Here is a 22,947-nt window from a genome sequence, read left to right on the forward strand (position 1 = left end):
GTCATCTGTGAATGAACAGCTGAAACTTCCCCATGTTTGCTCCTTGTTCTGCAGTTCCTGCTTACAGCTTGGGGAGACATGGCCAGAAATCTGCATGGATTTTTTAAAAGAGCAGGTACAATTTTCCTGGACATGGATTTTACTTTTTCTGAACAGTATAAACAGGATACTCTGTTGAAAATAAGGTGAAATGGAGCAATATTCAAATATGCATGTAATTTTTGTCAACTGAGTAGTCCTACTTCCTTAATATTAAGCACTAACTGAGGGGAAAATAAATGAAAGTGTGTGGTTTCAATAAATCAGGAACTTAAAGAAATCCCTCTGTACATTATCATCTTTAGCTGCATCTTCAACAACTTCCTCTACCAGAAAAGCTGCCCAGAATGTGGACAGAAGAGCGAACACTGCCACAGACAAATCCCAACTCAAGTTCAACCAGCAGCACTCAGGAATTAACTCCTCATGTCCTGGGATCTGTGACTTTCCTTTGCCCTGGGAATGGCTATGGTTGTTTATGCTTCTGCCTCTAATCCAGCATAAGCTGGAGAAGCTCTGGAGGTTTCTATTTGCAAGGACAAATTCATCCTGAGTGTCTCAGTGGCAGGACACAGCGATCCCCTGCATCAGAAACACAGCTCCCGTGGCCTTGGCATCCCCGCTGCAGCTCCCAGCAGGCTGGGATTTCCCAACCCTGGCTGGTATCTACCGCCCCACTCTCTGCTGCACCCTGACAGCTCTCCTCTAAGCAGCTGGAGCCCCACAGATTTCCCTCAGATCCACAGGCCATCAAGAGACCCCTAAATAGGCAGCAAAAGCCCTGGGTGCAGTGTGGGCCAGCCTTTGAAGCTGACATCACTTGGGTTGGAGGTGTTTTGAACTGCAGAGAGGAAGCTTTATGAAAAGAAAAGGCTTTTATTCTGACAGTCAAGCTTAAGCCTGCCATGACTGCATGTAAAGTGCAAACTCGGGACTTAAAGAGGGGAAAATAAAAGGGCTGGATTCAGCGGACAGCTGGGTTTGACTCCAGCTCAGCTGTCAGAGGAATAAAGCCTTTGAAAAAAAGAACAAACCAGAGCCTCAGTTCTTTTCCCCAGCACCAGCCCTGGCTGTTGCAGCTTCAAAGGCTGGGCTATGCCATGGAGGTCCCACGGGGAGAGCGGGGCCGCCCCCACAGCTGCTCCAGCCCTTTGCACGCCAGGCCACACCACAGCTCCTTGCTCCACGCCCTGGGTGCCCCAGGCTGCCCTGGGCAGGATGCTGCCCACCCACAGCTCCAAAGGAAGGGAGGCTCATTCCCAGGTTTCTGCACTTTGGGGCTGCTCTCACGGCAGCACCGAGTTTGGGTCAGTGCCACGTCTCAGATGCTCATTTAGGAAATGAGTGAGTAATTACCATCTCTGCTTTGTACCTCCAACATCTGCTCCTACACCTCCAGATACACACTGGTGCTCCAGGCATGGGGGTGACCTCAGTGGCAGAGCTGCCTGGTGATCCAAAGCAAAGGTCTGCTCACAAAATATCCATGTAGAGCCAGCAAACCCAAATGGCAGAGCTGGACGTCAAGGCAGAAACTAAAGCAGCTCATAATCACTGGGGCTGTATTTGCCCTTCCAAAGGGCATAACATTTTATGTGATTCATTAAGATTAGAGCCCTGAGCGTATTCATCAGGGCCTTGTTGGTATGGAAATTAATCATTTTAGGGCTCATGGCTGAGCTTTGCTGGTGGCTCCCATGAGGCTGGGCAGGCTGGCCCTCGGGTGACATGCAGGTGCTTGTGCTCAGCACAGCCTGGGGTGAGCTCAGCAGGGCTGGTGAGATAGCCAAAGGCTCTGGAATCCTGACCACAAGCTCAGCTTGCTGGGGCAGGAGGAGGGACAGCAGCCATTCTCAGGCCTACACACCACTCCGTGGCACAGCACCAGGAATGAGCAATCCCGAGGCATTTGTGTGCTCCCACCTCAGCCTTTGTGGTGTTTTAATAGTGGCCAAAGCACTTAAATTAAAGGGAGACCATTGAACCGCTGCTACTGCTGCAATTATCTTCCACTCTGGTGTTTGTGGGCTCCATCCCATGGGTAGTGCCCCTCCACTGAGGGTGGTCTGGCTGGATGAGGGGCAGAGATCAGGTATTGAGGGTGCTGGTCCTTCAGCAGGGGGGACAGCAGCAGGAATAGCTGCTCCTTTGGGACTGGGTCACATACAGGCAGGAGCAGGAGCAGGGGTGTGGGATGCTGCACACTGGGTGTGGTACATGCCCATCTCTGCACCTCAGACCCCATACTGCCCCTTCCTGATGTGGTATCTAGCCATAACTGAGAGAAATCAATCCACATTTTCAGTCCTCTGGATATTAAAAAAATTAAAAATATAAATCTGAAATGGGTAATTTTCAGATTGCTGTATGATACATTCATAGATTTATTACCCTTATAGTCCTGCATAGCTGCAAAATCTCTGAGTTATTACAGCTTTACAGCATCCTGACCCTTCAAGTGTTTGTATTTCCCATTGCATCCTTTCCAGGGCTAAGAGATAACTGCACTTGTCTGCAAAACGCCCTGGGTAAGACAAGATCATCAGGAAAATGGCAAAAAGTAAGATGCATGTTCTGTGTTGCATTGACTTCCCTGTCACTTCTGCTCAGTTTATTAGCAGAAAACATACTTTTACTGCACTCCTGCCTTCAGATTCAATCTACTGCAGGAGGTGCACAGACACAGTGGTTTGTTTTTTTTTTCCCTTTTCTCTTCGTGATGTGATACTGATCACTCTGGAAAAAACCTCTCCTCTTTGTCGGTGACGCAGGGACAGAGAATCGTTGCGTCTCCAGCCTGACCTAATCCATGAGCTGACCATCCCATGATCCACGGGACGACGTTTCCTTTGGCATGAAGAAAATCTCTGGCAAGTTCCCTCAGTGAGACCTCGCAGACTTTCCACAAACATTCCTGACGTAGCAGGAGTCGGGGGACAACGCCAAAGATCTTCACAAAGGTGGCATTAGCTTTGTTCTCCCACACTGAAATTGAGCTTTCCTGCAAACTTCAATACTTTTTTTTTTTACCAAAATCATCCCACCTTGGGTTTTTTGGCACAACCATCTCTCTCCAACACTAAATCTCATTGTGAGTTGAAAAGAATGACGGAAACCACGAGGCTGTAAAAGGAGGAAGTGCTAAGGTTGTTGCTTCTGTTTCCAAAGCATGAAATAAGGTATTGAATAATGAGTTTTTCCTTTCAGTGCTTGAGCTCTGTGGGGATATTGCTACAGCTAATTCCTAGTCATGTATTTAACAAACTTACAAGCAAGGTCACTTGGTCACATGTCAGGTATGGGAACCCCACGAGTCCTGTGGGTAAAGAGAATTAAAAGCAAAAAAAGCACAAGGTCTCTGAATTCATCAGAAAGCCAGACAGAAAAAGCCTGTGGAATAAATGCTGTAATCCCTCATCCCTCAGGGATGCAGTGGCTGTCTGACCCAGGGCACTGCTGGTCCAACAGCATTACCTTGGGGACATTTTGGGCTAGTTTGCCCAGAGATTGCCTGTGGTCTGCCAAAGAAACTGTTTCTCTCAAAGCTCAAATGGCCATCCACAAGATCCCCATAGGAGGAAATAATAACCACAAACTTTCTCGGCTTGTCACCACAGGGCTGGCCACGTTACGAATGAACTTTTCCCATTCATACTTGGATTTCACCACATGAAGAAGAAAGAGAAGAAACACTGCAAAGAGGGGGAGGCTGGAAAGAAAGAGCAGAGCAAAGTAACAGTCATTATAAACAATGATTCAGGACATCCTTCCCAAAAGTAACACAAGCAGCTCACTTAATATCCTATGTCAGAAATGATGATTCCATGTCTGGTATTCAGGAATAAGGATCATTAAGTATTGATAGCATTTGCAAATATTAAACAAAGCATTTCTCTGCTGTGAATGGGTAAGTGAACTAACAGGCTGACATTACATTTCCTAGAATCACAGAAAGGGTGGGGTTGGAAGGGACCTTAAAGATCATCTAGTTCCAATCCTCATCTTAACTCTAATTATTGTGGAGCATTTTGAAAGCGCTTTATCAAACTCATAGCACGACACAAACCCTCCTTCAGGAAACTGTGATAATACTAAAGAAAAATCTGGCAAAATCAGGAAAACTGTTAAAGCTCCTTGGCCCTGGAAGGGTCTCATAAGAGGTCCCCATTCCAGCTCCAGCTGGGGGGCTGGCACTGGCTCCTACACCCCAGCATGTGATAAGATTTGATGAATAACAGCAAAATTAATGTTGCCATTCCCCAGTTCTCTCATTTCAGCCCTGAGAAGGATGGGTGCTGTCAGGGATGTGCTGGGATGTGCAGCAGGGTGAATGTGAGCATCCCTCAGTTTGCACCTACTCGCCTGCCAGGAGCAGGATGGGGAGCAGAGCCTGGAAAGGGATAGGAATTCTGGATGTTTTTATTTTGCTGTTTAAATGACTTTTCCTTCCTTTAACTTTACAGCCTTGAGTCCATTACTCACTCCATGTCTGAAATTGAAATTATGGGAGGGGAAAAAAAAAGCTTCCATGCATTTACTTGGATTCATTATCTGTCAAGTGGTACAGAAGGAATAAATTGGGAAGGAAATTTTAAAACCATTCTTTTGACATGAGTCACAAGAGTAAGCTATCAGAAGTCATGTCAAAGGCACTGCAGTTGGCAAGAAACATATAGCATCTTTATGATTCTTCCTTTCATAAAATCCTAACCATAAACAACAGAAACAAGGGAAGGCAGGGAATGTAATTTCATTAGAGCAGACGTGACATAAATTTAATAATAAATATTAGCTGTTATCTAGGAAAATATGAAAAGCCATTTTCAAAATCATTAGCTCTAATCACAAATGAATTTTGCAGCTTCTTTTCCATTTTGTACCTCTGTAATGAACTCTGATAAATTCAAGGGACTACATGTTAAATAAAGAGATAGAAGGGTCTAATTTGCTGCTTCATTAAACTGGCTTATTTCTGGAACGTCTTGCATGTTGCTCTGAATTTCCCATCTCTGAAAGGTGGAGACAATGAGCTATCTGTTTCTAATGTAGTGTGGCACACAATTAGGGATTCAAAAGGATGTGAATCTCTTTCCATCAGAGATACACGCAGCGATTATTATTTTATTACCAAATACTGTCAGCGTTACGGATTTCCAACAGCTACCCTGACACCTGACGTGCATGTTAAACTTGCACAAAGCCTCGCAAGAAAAAGTCACATGGAGCATATTTATGCCACATTATTCTTTTTTACTTAAGTCTCTGGAATGGTTGAGTATTCCTGGAGTGAAGATTTGCAGCCAGATGGGATATTTAGAGGATGACCTGCCTGTATGGGTGTATTTTAGCATGGTGATACAGCACAAGCTCAGGTTTACAAACTCTGCTCACAAATCTACAGAGCATTTAGGAACTTATCTGAACTGTCCCTGTTCAGTGAACTTACACGTGGATCTGAGACACTGGCCTGTTGGGGATGAATTCCACTAAAGTTCTCTCAGCTTCAGCTTAGATTTCTTTTCAAACCACATATTAACACAAAAGTTCTGTAGCCTCCACTTGACTCTAGCCAAGTGGATTTGCAGGAGGAAGATATTTGAAGCAGTCCTGGAAACATAAAAATACTCAAAAAGGCTTTAACCTCATAGAGAAACACAGATGTCGCTTTAGATGCAGTATCAGCTTGGGATTTATCTCCAAAACCAGGATACATGTAGCTATCCACAGGAGAAACTCTCCTGGTAATCTGAACAACACTGGAAGGAAATGATTTAGGCATTTAGGGTCATGTTTGCCTTCACATGTATATGGCCAGGATTACCACTTATGTACCTCGGGTTTGCAAAATTTCCAGCCACTGAACAGCCCTGGATTTCACCCTCCTCTCACTGCCTTTCTCAGCACGAGATGATGGGGCTTGGAGCAGCCTGGTCTAGTGGAAGGTGTCCCTGCCCATTGTAGGGGGCTTGGAACTAGAGGAGCTTTAAGGTCCCTTCTAACCCCAACTATTCTATTTTTCCATGATTCTCATGAAAAAAAAAAGTTCTCAGCAACTTGCAGCAGGATCCAAATTGCCATGCCAGAGCAAAGCAAAGCAAGAGCTGTAATGCACTTTATAACTATAGGGAGGAAAAAGGAAAGAAAGAAACTCCCCAAAACACTGGACTTGAAAATTCAAACTCTCAAGTCAGAACATTCAAAATGACAGTCCCCACAGCACCCATAACTCACTTCCTTGCACATATGTCACACATGCTACTGGGTATGAGGTTATATTTATGTCCTGTTCTTTCTCTGCCAGGAACAGAGTTATGGCTACTGAGGGAACTGTAAGTTTGATTTTCCTGACTTTTGTGTATTGAATCTTCAAGAAAAGAAAAAAAAAACCCACCCTACATGTTTGGATGGTAGCAAATAGGTCTCTCTCTGACCTTATTTCCACTTCCTTTTCTGCTCCTCTGCCTCTTCATATCCAGTTAAAACTGTGGACTTTACCCACATGAAGAGGAATAGTTGTTAAAAAGAAGCAAGTTGTGCCTTCTTCAGGAAAGATTGTTGACTGAAAGTCATTGGAACGGGTTTCCCAGGGCAGTGGGGAGTCACCATCCTTGGAGGGATGTAGGAGGTGTGTGGGTGTGACACTGAGGGACATGGTTTACTGATGAACATGGCACTGCTGGTAACAGCTGGACTCGATGGAATTCGAGGTCTTTTCCAGCCTGATGGGTTCTATGATTCTTTGGAAGAGGCAAATTCTTCCCATTCAGCTCCAGCCCTCACAGGACCAGGTTGGAGAGGCTGCATTAAAACCACTGAAGCCTTCTAAGTTCTCTTTACTAAACTGCTGCTTGCAGCAACCTTTTAAAATAAACTCTGCCACTTTCTTGTGGGTGACTTGCAACAATGCCTAAGCTATCCCTGTCTGGAACTGCTTACAACATCAGTTCAAAGTTTATCAAAATGAAACTGGAGCAACCCAGAACCCCTATTTCAGAGGCATTTACCAGCACTCATTGCACAGTGGCAATTGAGAGGTGAGGAGCACTTCTTTTTCTTCTTCTGTCTGCAGTGACAATAGCTGTTGAGTGGCCTTTTTGCTGGAAATAGTATTTGGGAGATTGGCACATACTTTCAAAGAAAATTTCAAACAAAATTTCTCCTGTTTCTCTGCTGAAAGTTATGAAGTAACGCCTGTTGCAGTGGCTCAGAGGTGGTTACAGGGAAAGGGTCTTTGCAAAGGCTGTGGGATGGTTCCCAATGGCTTTGATAACTCCTCTGCCTGTTTCACTTCCCCACTCCCTCTTTGGCATTCCCAGTTTCCTGTTGACACCCCCACGGGCAGTGGCAGCAGGTCCAGCAGTCCGTGTGTCCAGGCACTGGGCACAGAGACCTGGGACAGAGAGAAGAGACATAAGCAGCTCTTACAAAATGAAACCTCAGCATTTTGATGCTCGGCAGAGCACTGCTGCCATGGCTCGCTCTGCAAAGATGCTCCTCATTCCCTTTGGTCATTTATTTATAGGAGGAAAAAGAAAGAAAAGAGAATTAACCTGGATCCTGCTGCTGTGTCTCTACGCTGTGATGCTTTCCTGTGGAAGCCCCACTGATTAAAAAGTGCTTTTGATTTGATTTCCTAGAACATTCTGTTGTTTTCAACTCCAGTGTGGGTTTATTTCAGACATATTTCCGAGGCTTTCAATGAATGAAGATGCAAAGAAATATATTGCATTTGGGAAAACCATACAAATGGTAAATGTCTTTTCAAATAAGTTGTAATGATATTTCAAGGGCAGTTTAGACCTATTCAAATTGCATATTCTCATTACTATTCTTAGCAACAGACGTAAGTCCTTCAATCTCCATGTAGTTTTGTTACTCTCTCTCCACAATTTTCAATTTCCTTACAACTATTCAATTGATTTATTATTTCCCTCCTGTATTTTAAATGCATTGTAACCCCACACATTTGTTTCACTCTCTCAGCTTCAATACTCAAGGTCGTTAAAACCCCCAAAATATCCTTTGCTTATACCACAACTTTAAATGTGCTCTTTCTTGTCCAGTGGCTTGTTACGTAATTACGAGTGGCAATATCATCCTGTTTTTATATTTTTATGATTAAAGAGATAAAAATGAACTCAGCTGAATAAAATGTAGGAAGCTACTTGCAATATCTGTGGCAATTCTGCTGCTGCCCCAGTTGCAGAGGTGACAGAGAGATGCAGAATTAATCTTTCTTGGTGTGTTGCTTGCAAGTTAACTGAGAAGAAATAAATTATATAGCATTAACATCTGACCCCACTGATTAAGTGCTGCTTAAACATGCAACATATTTTAAATCAATTGCATTGTAGAGAGAGGCAAAGTACATGCCAGGCAGTCCAAATCTGCCTTAAAAGTGAAGATGTCCTGCCAACCATGTCCCAGATCACACCTCAGTGTCTCTGGTTGGACACCATCCCCTTGGTGCTGTGCCTGGCTGGGAGCTGCTCACCCTCCACACACCACGGCAGCCCCACAGGTTCCCAACATGCAAGGACACAACCCTGGCCAGCTTTGTTTGAAAACTCAAACCTACAGTCCAGCCAAACCTCCAAACCCGACAGTGGGAGCAAGGATCTGCTGTGAGCGCATCGCAGCTCCCTGGGAATACACCATGCGTGGGAATTCACTTCCCAGCTGTGCTGAGGGAGGTCAGGGGGGCTGAGGAAGGTCGAGGGAAGGTCTGTGTGAGCAGAGCAGGGTGCAGGGGTGGCAGGGTGCTGCTGCAGGGGCTCGGGGACCCGCCAGGTGCTGGAAGGGCTGCGCTGACGGAGCGCGGGGTGACGGCTGTGCCCGCTGCCATACGGGACTGTCACCACTGCTCACACAGCTGCAGCACGGAGCTGCAGGGCTGCAAGGGACCTGCAGAGCCCAGGCAGCCAGCGCCCTGCCCCAGAGCAGGATCAGGCCTGGCAGACCCTCCCTGACAGCTGATTTCTGACAGATTGCTGCTGCCTCCTCTCCAGATCTAGATCACCCGTTCAGCACGCCCTGCCTCCACCACCACGGGACTGTCTGACTGCTCATCCACATCCTCCCTGCCACCCGCTCCTGCCAGCCCTTTGCCAGCTCCTCGCCAAGCCTGAGGAGCACCAGCTCCTCTGCAGAGAAATTCTGATGTAGGCACACAGGGAAACAATGATGCAGAACACTGCAGTTGTGGTTTTTATCTCTGTGTTCCTTAGTAACCCGTTCTTTGTGCTGGAAAAAAACAGCACAATAACTGAGCCCCTAAATTGCTGAAGAGAGCAGTGCAAAGACTATGGACAAGGGGGCATTAGAGCCAGCCAAGCTCATGGCCAGATTGCCTCAAGGGCTCTTGGAGCTCCTCACTTCAGACATGCCTTTTCTGCTCCCAGCCCTTTTGCTCCAGGTGTAAACGCAGTGATGGAAAAAGAGGGGACAGTTCCCTTCCGGAGCTGTCCTCAGCAGGCTGAGATCACTGCCATTTGTTCCACTGCTGGCTCCAGGAGGTGTGAGCGCGGGACGTGCCAGCCTCCAGCAGCGTGTTTACTGCCTGGATGAGCCCAGGAGCTCAGACAGGACAGGAAGGGATCCGCTTTCATTCCCGCTAACCCGGGCCCTCCCCTTGAATCACAGCCCTGGCTCAAAAACAAAACGTTTATGTAAACATATAGCTTGCTTTCAATCTGAACCTGCAATTCCTTCTTCTCTATTAAAAGGTTATGGGTTTGGTTTTTTTTCCATGTGACTGCCAGATTTGGAACCTGCCCGGCGCAGGCACGGCCAGTGCTTGGGGCTGGGATGGGGACAATTCAGTAAAACCCATCTCTGGCAGAAACCCCCATCCTGTGCTCCCCTGGGTTTGTGGATTCCCCGGGCAGGCACAGCCCAGAGGAGATCCCTGGTGCTGCCCCAGGAGACAGCCCCGGCAGCCGTGGCGGGAGGACAGCCGGGGGATGAGGCAGAGCTTCTTCAAAGCTCGCGTTCAACTTATGAAAACAAACGAAAGGAAGGGAAAGCCTCTGCCATTAGTCACTGCCGGGGCAGCCGCCGCGGGAGCGCGGCCGGAGCATCCCGACGGGCGGCTCTGAGTCACACCCGCTGTGTCCCGGGGCTCCCCGGCACCCCAGCCTGCCCCGGCCACCTGCATCCCGGCAGGAACCTCCGCCGGGCTGGCTCCGAGCCCACCCGGGCTCTGAACACGAGCGAGCCTCTGGCGAGGATGATGCTTCCCTCGGCATTCGCAGCCAGTTCTGCCTGCACGTTCTCGGCTGTCCCCCACCTGCTTTAGCCCTGCTCTGCCTCCAGCAGCACAGTGCCACCTCCCACTGCTCCTCGCTGCTCCAGGCTCTCCTTACACGTTTTACCTGTACGAAATAGACTTTGCTTCACTTTGGCTGGGAGTTGCAGTAAAACACACAGACTTCATTCGCTCGTTCAGCTGGGGCTGGTGGGAAGAGGTGCCCACAGCGGTCCCTGGGCCAAGCACCTCCAGCCCTTCACTCTTCCACAGCTGGTTTTCCTGGGAGAGACTACAGCAACCTCCTTGGCAGCTCCACTGCTGAGACAGCAATGATGGCAGCAGAGCCCCAGCTTCCCTGCCTGACCCCCCTCACCCTCCCACATGGATTGGTTTCAAAAGCAGAGTTTAAGTGAAGTAGACAGCAAGAAAACAAAAGAAAACAACCCCAAACCCAGCACACAAACACACGACCTCCCTCATATCACCCTTCTACAAAATCAAGCTAATTTTGCACCAAGCCACTCATTCCCATCAGAGAAAAAGAAGCCACTGATACATCTGCTCTCCAGGCACGACCCCTTCAAGCTGGTGCTGCCGTCCTCAGGGATCTGCTAATTTCACATTCCCTAACAAGGGCTGCAGACCCACACTACTGACTTGCTCTGTGTTATCACAACCATTAAAACACTCATTAGAGAAGTGCTCCGCTTGCTCTTTGGCCTTTGGAGCTCATTTGAGTCGCTGAGTAGCTGGTCAGGCTCTTGGAAGAGTATTCTTAAGAAAATAACATCTGATGATAAATTTACAGCTCCAGCAAGTGCATATTAAACGCATTTTACTCCAGCTAGTCCCGTGTCACAAGTTGTCAGTACAGACTGGTGGGGAATGGGTATGAAATATTCATGAAGTTATCAATGGGACCAAGATATCTGGTTAATGACGTTGCTGAGCAGTTCTTCTGCTCTGGATACCCAGTGCTGACTGGCTCGTTAGGGTGCCTGTGATTTCCTGGTGCCTTTGTGGCCGTGTTTGCTCCCGACCACTGACACACCACCATCTCCTGCACCAACTCCATCTTAATTAGCTCTGCTGCCACTGGAATTAGGCAACATGTTGCAGGAGGCACTTAAATTAACTTCTGACTCTTCCTTAGACAGCCGTGCTGCCTGTTACGTTTGTTTAATGATTCCTTAAAGGACTGTCACAACACTCTGGACTGGCTGGCTGCGTCAGAGACGTGACCTTGGCTCCAGCGCCGGGCTCTGAAAGTGAATGCTGTTCTTAGAAGGTATCTGAGCTTTGCCAGGCAAGCTGATTGGCAATTTGGAGCACAGTGTAGAGGTTTCCAGGTAGCGAGATCCCCCTGGCTTGTGCAGCTCATGTCCTAAAATAGACCTGCTTTGGAATTTGCATCACACCACATCCCCAGTGCCCACTGCTGGCCCTGGTGATGGGGTTGGGGTCCATGGTGCTCTGTGCTGTTTGGGTCCCCACCATGGCACAGGCTGGACACTCTCTAGTCCGTACACAGAGCCCTGCTGATGGGTTTTGCATGAGTGAGCACAACAAGTACCAACAGGAACCCCTTGTGCACCCCTGGCTGTGCTGAGCTTGCCTGGGCGACCACCAGCCTGTGGCTGATGTCTGACACCCCAAAGACAGAGGGTCAGTGCCCTCTGTGGCCCATTCCAGCGGGGTCTGCCACAGAGGGAGAGGCTGGAGAGCTGCAGTGTACTCGTACCACAGCTGTGTGTGACAGGGGCTACAGCATTGCCCTCCCACACCTGGCTGCAGTGTCTACAGACTGCAGGAGAGCTGGAAGAAGCCCAAATGCTCCAGAATGAGATGTTCTGGAGTATTTCAGTCCAAATTCTGGAAGGGAAAACTTTAAGACATTTAAGACAATGACAAAAGGGGCTGGGATGAGGCTGTTTGGTACCTGGAGGTCACTTTGCTGCAGACCTGGCCCTGTCACACCTTCAGTACCACCAGCCAGGGCTTTTGCCTGCTGCAGGAATGTTCCCCTACCCACCACAGGAACAGCACCTGCTGAGGATCTTCTCACCCAGCTCTTGCTTTAGTTTGAGTCCAGAACCACAAAGAGATGGCACAGCTCCAGTCATACCCCTGAATTTGGGTGCAGGAGCAGATCTGAAAACCTGAACTGATGCTCTAGTCAAGAGACTTTTCAGAGCCCATCTAGTCGACTTCATGTGAAGCAGTGAGAGCAGAAAGTGCTCTTAGTTTCCAGGGTTTAAAAAAAAAAAAAAAAAAAAAAAAAAGGTTCACATTGCTTCCTCCCTGGAGGTTTGCTTTCAAGTTTCAGCTTCAAACAAGCCCAGGTTTCAAAGTTTCAGCACACACTTCACTCTGCATGCAGACCACGCAGGTGAAGGATTTCCCTGCAGCTTCCCACGGTGCACAGCCCCTGCTGCTCCCTGCCTAATGTGCTGCACAGCTTAATTGTGACAGAAATAAACCCACATCACTTGCAGGACTCGAGCTGTACACCAGTTTGGGGACGTTTTCCTCATTTCTCTCAAGATTTTCCGTAAGATACCAGCAATGCTGTTCTTTTCTGAGGTGATAGCATCTTTCTGGTAGGACCATACTGCAGCTTTTCTGAAACTCACAGCAAGGAGCAACAAAAAATGCCTCCACCATGCCTCGTCCTACTGCAGGTTTACTTTAGTGCCAACACTGGTGCTGATTTAATTCCACAACTCTAACTTTTAAAGGCAGGCTTAATCTGCCGTACTGTGGCCTCTCTGTTGCAAGTCATCTTCCCTTATTCCAAGCAATTTATTCCCTGATGCAGCAAGGCACTTAAGTCTGTGCTTAAGTGTCATCTAATTCAATGCAGGGGCCTCAGCTCTTGCAGAGCCAGAGCTAAAACACCAAAATCCTCCCCTGCTGTGGGGATGGGGCTCTGTGGGATGTGGCGTCCCCTCCGTGGGGCACAGGATGTCTCTGGGTCATGGCCCTGCTGACCTGGAGCTGCCCTGCTGAGTGCTCTGGTTGTGTGGGGAATTAGGGGCAGTGATGTCTCCTAGCTGTGACTGCTCTGCAATGAGTTTATAAACCAGAGTGGGTTTGCAGGCCACGCTCCCAGCCCTTGCTCGGTGTTTTTTACAGTGAACATTATTCACATGGAAATAGCCACGGCTTGGCATTCATTCCCTAACCCATGCTAAGATCTCCTGTTGTTTCTGTGCTGATCCCTGAGCGTTGCTCCTCTCTGTGAAGCCTTCCATGGCTCCAGGAACACCACTGGCACTCCTGTGCAAGCTGCCTGCTCTCCAAAGGGAAGGAGCAGCCATCCCCTGCACAATAGTGCACAAATAAGGACATGATTAAACCATACTGGATGCTGAGAGGCAAACTACTGCACTATGATGTTCAAAAAGCCAGAATAATGTGATGGTTATAAAGACAGACAGCTCAGGCAAAGCTTGCCTAGAGCACAGAATGATTGTCAGGATGGGCAAAAATGTAGAAAATCATGTGAGTGTGTAAGCTGCCAAAGCCAATTAATCCAAAGAACATTTTGCAACCATTAGGCTTCTATTACTGTGCATGCATTGTAATTACTATGGGTCTGCACAGATATGATTGCAGATCTTTAATGATACTGATGTTCTATTTGAACTTTAACTATTTTCATTTAATTTGTTTGTGTGTAATTGTTGTAGCAGCTAAAGTTGGGAAAAGTGACTTATTTTTTAATTTGTCGTTTTGAGTGCTGCTGTACCCAGATCATCCTAGCAACCAAGAAGAGGAGTCTGGAAGGGCTGCTCAGAAGGAAGAGATGCTGTGGTGTTTCCCTGCCTTGTGCTACTTTACAGGCAACTCATGCTGTTAATATCAGAGCCTGGAAAATAGCAGGGACATGGTGATCAAGGAAACTTCTGCTGATAGAAAAGTACAGAGAGCACTTTTCTAGGCAGCTTTGACTGAATCATTGTCCTCTATGTCAGGGTTGAAGCAGCCAGAGGAATAAAGGTGAACCCAACCCTTACAGTCAGGACTGGATCCACATTTTGTTGTTGGCTTAAATCAGTGTTGCAACACCCTGGACTCTAACTGAGAAGTATATAGGATAAAACTGAGATTTCAGCTTGGTTGTTTGGGTTTATCCTCTGCCCAAAGACAAACAATGTGAATTTATGTCACTTTCCTCTCTTAACTGGTAATCTCTCCTCCCTGCTAAAGAACACAAAATCTATTTTATCACAGAACATGAGAACATGATACTTTTCATCTTGGTGTGTGGCTGACCTGAGGAAGATACAACAAATGTTTGTCACTTTTAGGGAAATCAAATGAGTGATGAGTTATTAAATTAATTCATTCAATCAATCCATGAATCTTCTTTCATATCTTCTGTCCATGTGGTTAAAACTACTGTGAAATTCTGCTAGAAGGAAAAACATGAAACACGGAAAAGTAGCTAAATGTCTTAAAGAGTTTTAAGACACAAACCCCACTGGTCTGCCACCACTTGAAGCATCTTAAACTTCTGAAATTGAGTCTCAAGTCTGTAAGTTGCCCATCAGATCTCAGTGTCTATGGAGGTGACATCTCTGTACAGTATTCACTTTCCTGGACAAGAAACGCTGATCATTCCAGTCCTTTGAGGAGGGTTGTGCTGGACCAAAAGAATGTAAAATGATAGAATGATGATAGAATGGTTTGGGCTGGAGGAGACCTTAAAGGTAATTTCCCTCCAACCTGCCCATGGGCAGGGACACCTTGCACTAGACATACAAAAGAAATATCTTAATGTTGTGATTTTTAAAAAAATACAATAGAAGCTAAAAGAATAAATCCAAGATATAGCAGAATTGCTAGTAGAAGAAGTCATCTCAGGGCATTTGCCTAGCATGGCCTTTTTGAAGTCTCAAAGCCTTAAAGAAATGGATGGCTTTAGACAAGCCATTAACTGCTAATTTTGTTCCTTTTTGGGGGAGAACGAACTGCAAGTTACACTTTATTTTGTTCCTTCGCCCAGATGTAATTTTAAGTGTCTGAGTCCTATGACTGCACTGGACAACTGGGCCAGAGGAACCCCACACAAAGGAGCCTGCCTTGCCTCCCTGCTGACATTTACCAGCCCCAGTGGCTCTGTGAGAGCAGCAAAAAGAAGAGAGGCAAAGGGGAAAAGGAAAGACAGCGAGGAAGACACCTGGTCCTAGCAGTGAGCACTGCAAACAGGCAGGGCAGTTCTGCCAGGAAGGAGATAAACAGCCCAAAAAATCCCCTTCTTGCAGGCTGGAGCACATGGCTGTGTTTGTTTTGCTTCAGAGTCCAAGGAGAGGGACTCTGATCTATCTGCTTCATCTGCACACAGGCAGCTGAAGGTTTTCAACCTGGTATTCAAAAATAAGTAGCTCCTGAGCCAGCACGAGTTGGGGCAGCACCTGGGTTTTGGTTTTTGTTTGTTTTTTGGTTTTTTTTTAAATATGTCTGCTTTACTTAGGAATGACAGAGAGATTTGTGACTGACAAAACTCCCAGCACTGTCTCCCACCTACCCCACTGACCAGCCCTGACCTAAAATCCTCCAGCCTTGACAGCGTGGGCCTTGCTTCCGTTTCCTTTTCCCAGTTCTGTGTAAAATGTGCAAAAACATTACAGGCAGTCCTGTAAGCACAAAACCTCTGCCCTGCACAGCCCATGCCCACCATGTTATGGGTATTTGCAGCCCACCCCATTCCCCAGCCATACAACTCAGACTGAAGCTCAACCCCTGAGCAATACATCCTCATGACTAATAGAAACAATCACTTTAGACGAAGGCTCACAGGTATTTAAACAAGTTAAAAGTGTTTCAGCAGCCTGATTAAAACAAGTGGGCCAAAATCCAAACACAATTTTCTCCCTGGCCAGCCTCAGCAGTGGTTGTAAATCAAGAGTGGTTGCAATGTTATTAATTACTATTTCAACTCCTGTAGCAGCATTATGGAGACAGAGCACAAAGATCTTGTTACAAGTCGGATGGACAGCTCCAAAGTGATCAGAAAGCCAATGAGCGCTGATGGGAGCACCCTTTTAAGCTATTAGTTATTTAAGCAATTGATAAGAAGAGGGAATTGAGTTGTGCTGGGAAGGAGAGAGTGTCTCCCAGCCCCTCACCACGGAGAGAGCTTTCCTGGTTTGTCTACATCAAAGGCTCGTAGCTGCACCTCCTACTCATTTGATCTTAATTCAGCTCAAAAAAAATCTCTGCTTCATGCATTTCTAGGTATGACTTAGACATGAAACATGATGTGATGGGCCTTTGATGAATAAGGGAACATGTACTGGGAGTCATCTGTGCCAGGAAGATTTGATCTGATTTTGGGAAGGAGGTGAACACGTAGCCATACACGCACATACGTGCAGCTATAAATAAAGCAGGAGCTGTTTGCAGGGGAAACAGGAGCCCAGAGCCACTCCCTTGATTCAATTCATTGTCCCAGCTTATCTCTGTAATTTTATCAGCCTAAAAATATCCACACAGCCAGCGTTCACTATGCAAATCATCATAATTTGAAGCGAAACACAGGGCAGCAGCAGGAGCCACGGCAAGAGCACGGGGTGAGGCCAGACTCTCCTCTGGCTCCTGAGCAGTGGTGGCACCACAGGGAGCAGCCCAGGCTTCCAAAACCTCCTGCTCTGTCCCACAGTCCCTCAGCAGCCACAGCTTCCCAAGGAGAGCCTGCAGAAACCTGCCGATAGGTCCTGTGGGACACATTAAATACTTCAACTGTCTTGGGAGATTTCTCAGTCACTAACATGCGCTGGAATGAAATAAAGGCTTTTTCTGGTGGTGTCTGAAAGGCAGATGGGCTGGCAGCAGGCAGGCAGTGTGGTGGGGGACAGGTCACTGAGGAGAACCCCAATTTTGGGGTGCAGTGCTACCCCAGCCCTCCTTCAGGCCCTGGGATGTGTAACTGTCCTGTCCCCACCCTGCTTGCAGGGAAACACCCTGATTTCTCCCTCCTAATTTTCTTCTGAGATGGGTAATTAATATTTCAGTACAAACAGTTAATTACTTGAGGAAGTTTTTCAGCCCCTTCACTGACCATGTGTCCAGGGTCAATGTTTGCTCATGGGTCTGTGATGTGTAGCTCTCAAAACAGTGATAACAAATGATCATGAAGTCTTGGTGACTCCCATTCCAGGCAAGAAACCAACAAAGGAGGAACACCACCAGTGCTTTCTGTCTAAAAAATTTTCTTCTGTGTGTCTTTTGAAGCAGGGTGGCCAAGGCAGGGAGTGCTCCAAGCACAGAACACAGAAATCAAGGTGAGAGGAGAGATTTGGAAAGCATCAAACCTTAAAGGATGTCTGCACAAGAGATTTCCAGGGGCTCAGATAGCTGATCAGAGAAAAAAGCTATGCTTTTATAGCACACACATGATGCTTAACAGATGGGCCAGCTCAAGAGGTCCGTGTACATCACGGGAGGGAGATTATAATTCAGAGGAGAAAATGCACCAGGGACAGGAGATCCAACCACTGAGGAGGCCCAGTGGCCTCTGGTTGGTACCATTTGTTTGGTGTTTGCTCAAAAGACATCCCAGCAATGCTTACAAAGCTTCATAAACCACCAAGGAGCAAAGCTCAGCCCAACTGGACTCAAAACCGCCCTTCTCAAAGGGCTACTCCGTGGTAATTGAAGATTTTTTGTAAATAACAAGAGTTTAAGCAAACCAAGGCAGATATTTTTCTGTTCAGTGCCGTGTGTTGAAGCGGGGCACTGTGGTGTGCTGTTCTCAGCACACATCCCCATCTGTTACACCCTAGCACAGGGTGGGCACCTCCCCAGATATTGCTGCTAACAGAACGGCAAGAGCTGGTTACATACCCCAGAAATCTGTTTGGTTTTTTGTAATAAACAGGTTCTGAATGACGTCAGTGGGTTAAAAAGGCATCATTATCACCCTGACTGCCTGACCCAAACCCTGCTGACATCCACACAAGTCTTTTAGTGACTTCAATAGGCAGTGAGTCAAGCCTGAAGAGAGCACCACACACTGAGCCATCTAAAATCAAGACAAACTCAATCAACTTTGTGAATAACAAGATTTACCTCACTGCAGCCTCCACAACCCCTGGTAATGTCAGGGTTCAGGCTTTGAGGAGCCAAATATTAAAGGCTTCTCCAACATGAAAGTCAGCAAGTACTAATTTTGGGCAAACCTCCACTGGGACAGAGGGATTAGCTGAGGGGGGAACAGCTGGGCTGCTGTTGCTCCTGAAAGTCAAGTTTCCTTCTTTCAGCCTTTAATAAGCTTCACTGGAGGAAGCTTTTAAAATAAAACCCAAAGCTGGAGCAGAAGCCCTTCATCCCTCTGTGTCTGGGCAGCACTCAGACCCTGCCCTGATGTCTGTGCATGTCCAGCTCTGAAAGCAGAGGCCACGGGGCCGTGTCAAACCCGTTCTGCAGGATCAGCTCCTTCCAGAGGGTTACTCACTGGGCTGCAGAAGATACAGTGCCAGGCCCCGTAATACAAATATTCTGAAAGAAAAATTAATGTGTAGTGTCAACAGCCCAGAGCTCCAGACAGGCCAAGAGGAAAACAAACTGTGGGGCATTTTGTGAAGGTGAGGAAATGAAAAGGCTGTTTGCCTGCATTTCACCTTGCACAGATGGGAAAGTAGTGCATGGGCACACTGACACTCATCACCTTTACGAGGTGTCCCAGGGCTAAATCCTCACTCACCGTGATGAAATGCAGGGGCAAGCCTGCAACTGTTATGCTTCAATAATAGAAGAAGCTATTTATACGGATATGTGAAATATTTAGACTCAGAGTGTTTCATTTCACTTAATTTAGTACCACTTAACACTTGTGGAACTTCTATAAATGAAATCACTAGAGATTCAGATCCCTACTGTGTCCAAATGAATCTGGAAAAGAAATGTGTCCATTTTCAGAGCAACAAATGCTCAATTGCAGATTTTCAGCACAATAAAATCCCCAGACTAGCGATTTAATTATTCAGCTGAATGGTGGAAGAATAAGAAGTTAGAGAAATCTAAAGCCATGTGATGAAAACTCTGGAGCAAGTTATAACAAATGTTTGCTTTAAGACACTTACTGAGCTACCCAGAAGCTTGCACTTATGGGATAATGATGATTTAACAATTATGCAACCACCTTTGTTCTCATAATCTCTCCTCATATGGTCAAAACCATTTTCTTTCCTAGAGCTACATTAAATAGGAGTATTCTTCATGCCAGAATTTTTGACCAAGATTTTACAGGAGGCATATGGCCAGACACATTCATTTCCATGGGTACCCATGCCAACATAAATCTCCTGCCCTGAAATCAGTGTGCTGAAAAATACCCCAAGTCACTCTATGAGGTCATCTCTCAAATTACTGGGCTCTGTGCTCCTTCCTCTTCTCTTCCAAGCACCTCCAGGAAGGTCATCACATTTTGCCACTGTCTTGATATTGGTGGTGGAGACCAGCCAGTTCCTGCCACCTCAGCACTGAACCACACAGAAATGGGAACTTTCAGGGGTTTCAAGGCTTAAAAACCCAAGCACATATTCAGAGCCAGTAATATTCCCTGTTTGCAGAGAGCCTGTGATGTAAAGAAGGAAACAGGAGAAAGGAGGATGGCTGTGCTCCACACAGCTGGGATTTCAAGGAATAAACAAGGAGAGTGTTGTCAGCACGTGCTGTTGGAGTACTGCAGGAGTTCCAGCAGCAGCCATTCACCCAGCCTCCTTCCAGGGAAGCATCCACCAGGATTTGGTCTTTGTAACTTGCTGATGAGCTGTGGGAGCAGCCAGCACAGGATGCAGGCCCAGAGCTGGGATCCAAATGTATTCTCATGGCACAGGCTGTTATTAGCCACAATACACTTCTGGCATTAGACAATTTATAATTGCGTTACTAATTACATCACCAATTAAGTACAATCTGCCATTTCTGGAATTCTCTCCCTAGTCAAACGCTGTCCTTGAGGCATTAAAAATATGCTGACATCCAGCAGCAGGAGCAGCAAATCACAGCATCCTCGTTATCACAGGATCCCTCTTGAACTGCTGCCCATCAGATAAGCCTGCAGGAGCCTCAGCATCCTGCAGCCAGCTCAGGCTGTGCCTTCACTCACCCTGCAGCTGATGCAGCCCGAGTCACAGAGGCAGCACTTGGGAAAAAAGCATCTCCCCTCACACCAGGGCAAGTCCTGCCTGCTGGGTCGGAGGTGATATGAGGTCCTGGCTGCCCACGCAGATCCAAAAAAGACTGAAAATTCTCCTCTCCTTCCCCCTCCGGGATTTGACTGTTTGCTTCAGGCCATACTTTCCACAGACTCATCTCTGCCATGGAATAATTTTTTCCCATTCTGGCAGCCTCAAGACAGAGCAGCCCTGATGAGCTCTGTGCCTCCAGCACTCAGTGGCAATCGGGCACCAATTTGGGACACAATGCTTTGGTTATGGGGACTTTATGGGAGCCATGGGAAGGGGGGTGGCAGCAATCAGGTGCCAGATGAGCCCTCCCTGCTAAGGAGGCAGCTCACAGCCCTGGCAGGGAGAAAGGCAGCACCCAGCTGCATGTTTGCCATACCCCAGTGCTCCTCAGCAGCACTGAACATGCACAGTGTGCCTTTGGGAACAGCCTCACTGCTTCTCCTCCACCACAGCTTAACCCCACGTGGTGACAGCCTGGGCTGGGGGATGTTCCCCTGTACCCCCTGTGTGGGTCTGGAGATTTTCCCCAGCCTTCCAAACCCCTCCTGAGAAAAAAAAAAAATCGAGGAGACCCAGCTGTTTTTGCAGACTCTTTCACCCTTGGGGGACACAGCTTGATGAACTGCACCTCCTGTTCCCCACCCCACCTTGCCACCACTTGGTGCTCTCCACCATCACACACTCACATCCAAATCACTCATAGTGAAGCTCTCACTTGCTGCTCTGCATTTTGTGCCATCAAGCTTGGTCCCTCCTGGCTTGTTACGACAAAGCCAGCCAATCACTCACTCCTAGCTGGTTGATTTTAGATGCTTTTCTATCCACCACAGCTCTTACTGCAAGGGGAAAAGCAGGAAAATTGCACTGCAAGGATAAGGAGCAAATGCCCCAGTAAATCCTGTGCATGATGCTGCAAGGCTGATGGTTGTGGCTTTGTGTTTGCAGAAGAGTCAGCAAATGATCTACAGAAGGAAAGGAAGGAGATGCCCAGGAACTGTGCATCACCAAGCGTGACAGACTCGGGCTGTGCCCCAAGGACAGTGCCAAAGTCCCTCTCTCTGCCCTCAACACAATGGGACCAGCTTCCCTACACAGACCTGGTCCCAAAAGTGCCATAGGAAAGGTGTAACTGGGTCACCTGTAACACAACAGTGACACCGAAAGCTTTGTAACACATTTGATACCCACTGTCATACAGAATTAAATATTTAACTGGGATAACCATGTTAACTCAGCCTTTTCAAATTTAGGTCCCTTCAATAAAATTTTTCTCCTGCACAAGCAAAGGCCAAGTGAAGAGTCATCAGATTTGTACAGTGCTTCTCCTTCCTGTGCATTGATTTTCCAGACCTGACATAAATCCATTCCCAGCATCAATTGCCTGCCCAGGACTCTCCCTCAGTGGAGTTGCACTGTTGTCTGGTTTTGCTTCAATGCAACTTGTTGGAGGCAGCACAGAGGCAAGTAAAAATACCTTGGGGCTACAGAGTCCCAGTGTGGATAATGCCACCAGAAGAAGAAATCTGGGAAACAGCATCCCAAAAGACCTCACAGGATCACCACTGAGGTGTGCTGAGACCACCTGTGTCCTGCTATCTAAGGGGGATCCCATCTCCTCCCATGCCACCACTGTGTCCTTGTCACCCTGGTGGTGGCACAACCCATCTTGGGGAAAACTTTGCCCTCTCAGATGCAAAAGCTGAGTCCTGGCTTTGGATGCTTTACAGACTGATTTAATCTTTCTTGACAACTTCTCTTGCATTGTGTGGATTTGTTTAAAAGGGAGAGAGCAGTTGTTAATGTCTACAGGAAGGGAAAGAAAACACTGGTCCAACAACCCTGCTGCCACCGCTGCCTTGTCAGGGGAAATTAGGCTGGAGGGGGGCACGTCCCACAAAGAAGTTGTGTTTTCCTGCTAAATGCTCTTTAAGAGACCTCAGCTGGCCTCTTCCTGACAGTGATACTGAGCTCCAAAAGTTTCCACTGGCTCAGATTTCTCTGAAGCTGAGCTCTTCAAACTAGCGGGGAGGAGATGCTTCCGTGGGAGCGAGTTCCTCAGGAGCCCTGAGCATCCTGGAAGCTGAACTCTACATGAAAGGCACATTGAGGACAGGCAGGGAAGGAAATACAAATCATTTGCCTAATGAGCAACTTTTCCTAGCTGTTTTCACTGCATTTCCAGAGGAATAATTCTGATTTCTCCTGCCAGGTTTCTGCTATTGGTCTGTGCTCTTCCTGCTGTTGTCGTCATTCCAGCTAGCCCTTGTCCACTCAGGAAATTCATGGTATGTATATTTTTGTGCATGGTGCTCTTGAGATGTCTGAAAAATGTTCCTGTGAACCAGGCACTGATTTATCACTCTCTGGAGAAGATAAATTTCTGTCTGCTTCCTGCATCTCTCTGTTAAGATACAATGTGAATACAAATTTGTTTGGAAAGGTTGCATTAAAACAATAAAA

This window comes from Passer domesticus, chromosome 9 (assembly GCF_036417665.1).
Source record: "Passer domesticus isolate bPasDom1 chromosome 9, bPasDom1.hap1, whole genome shotgun sequence".
NCBI classification, from domain to species: Eukaryota; Metazoa; Chordata; class Aves; order Passeriformes; family Passeridae; genus Passer; species Passer domesticus.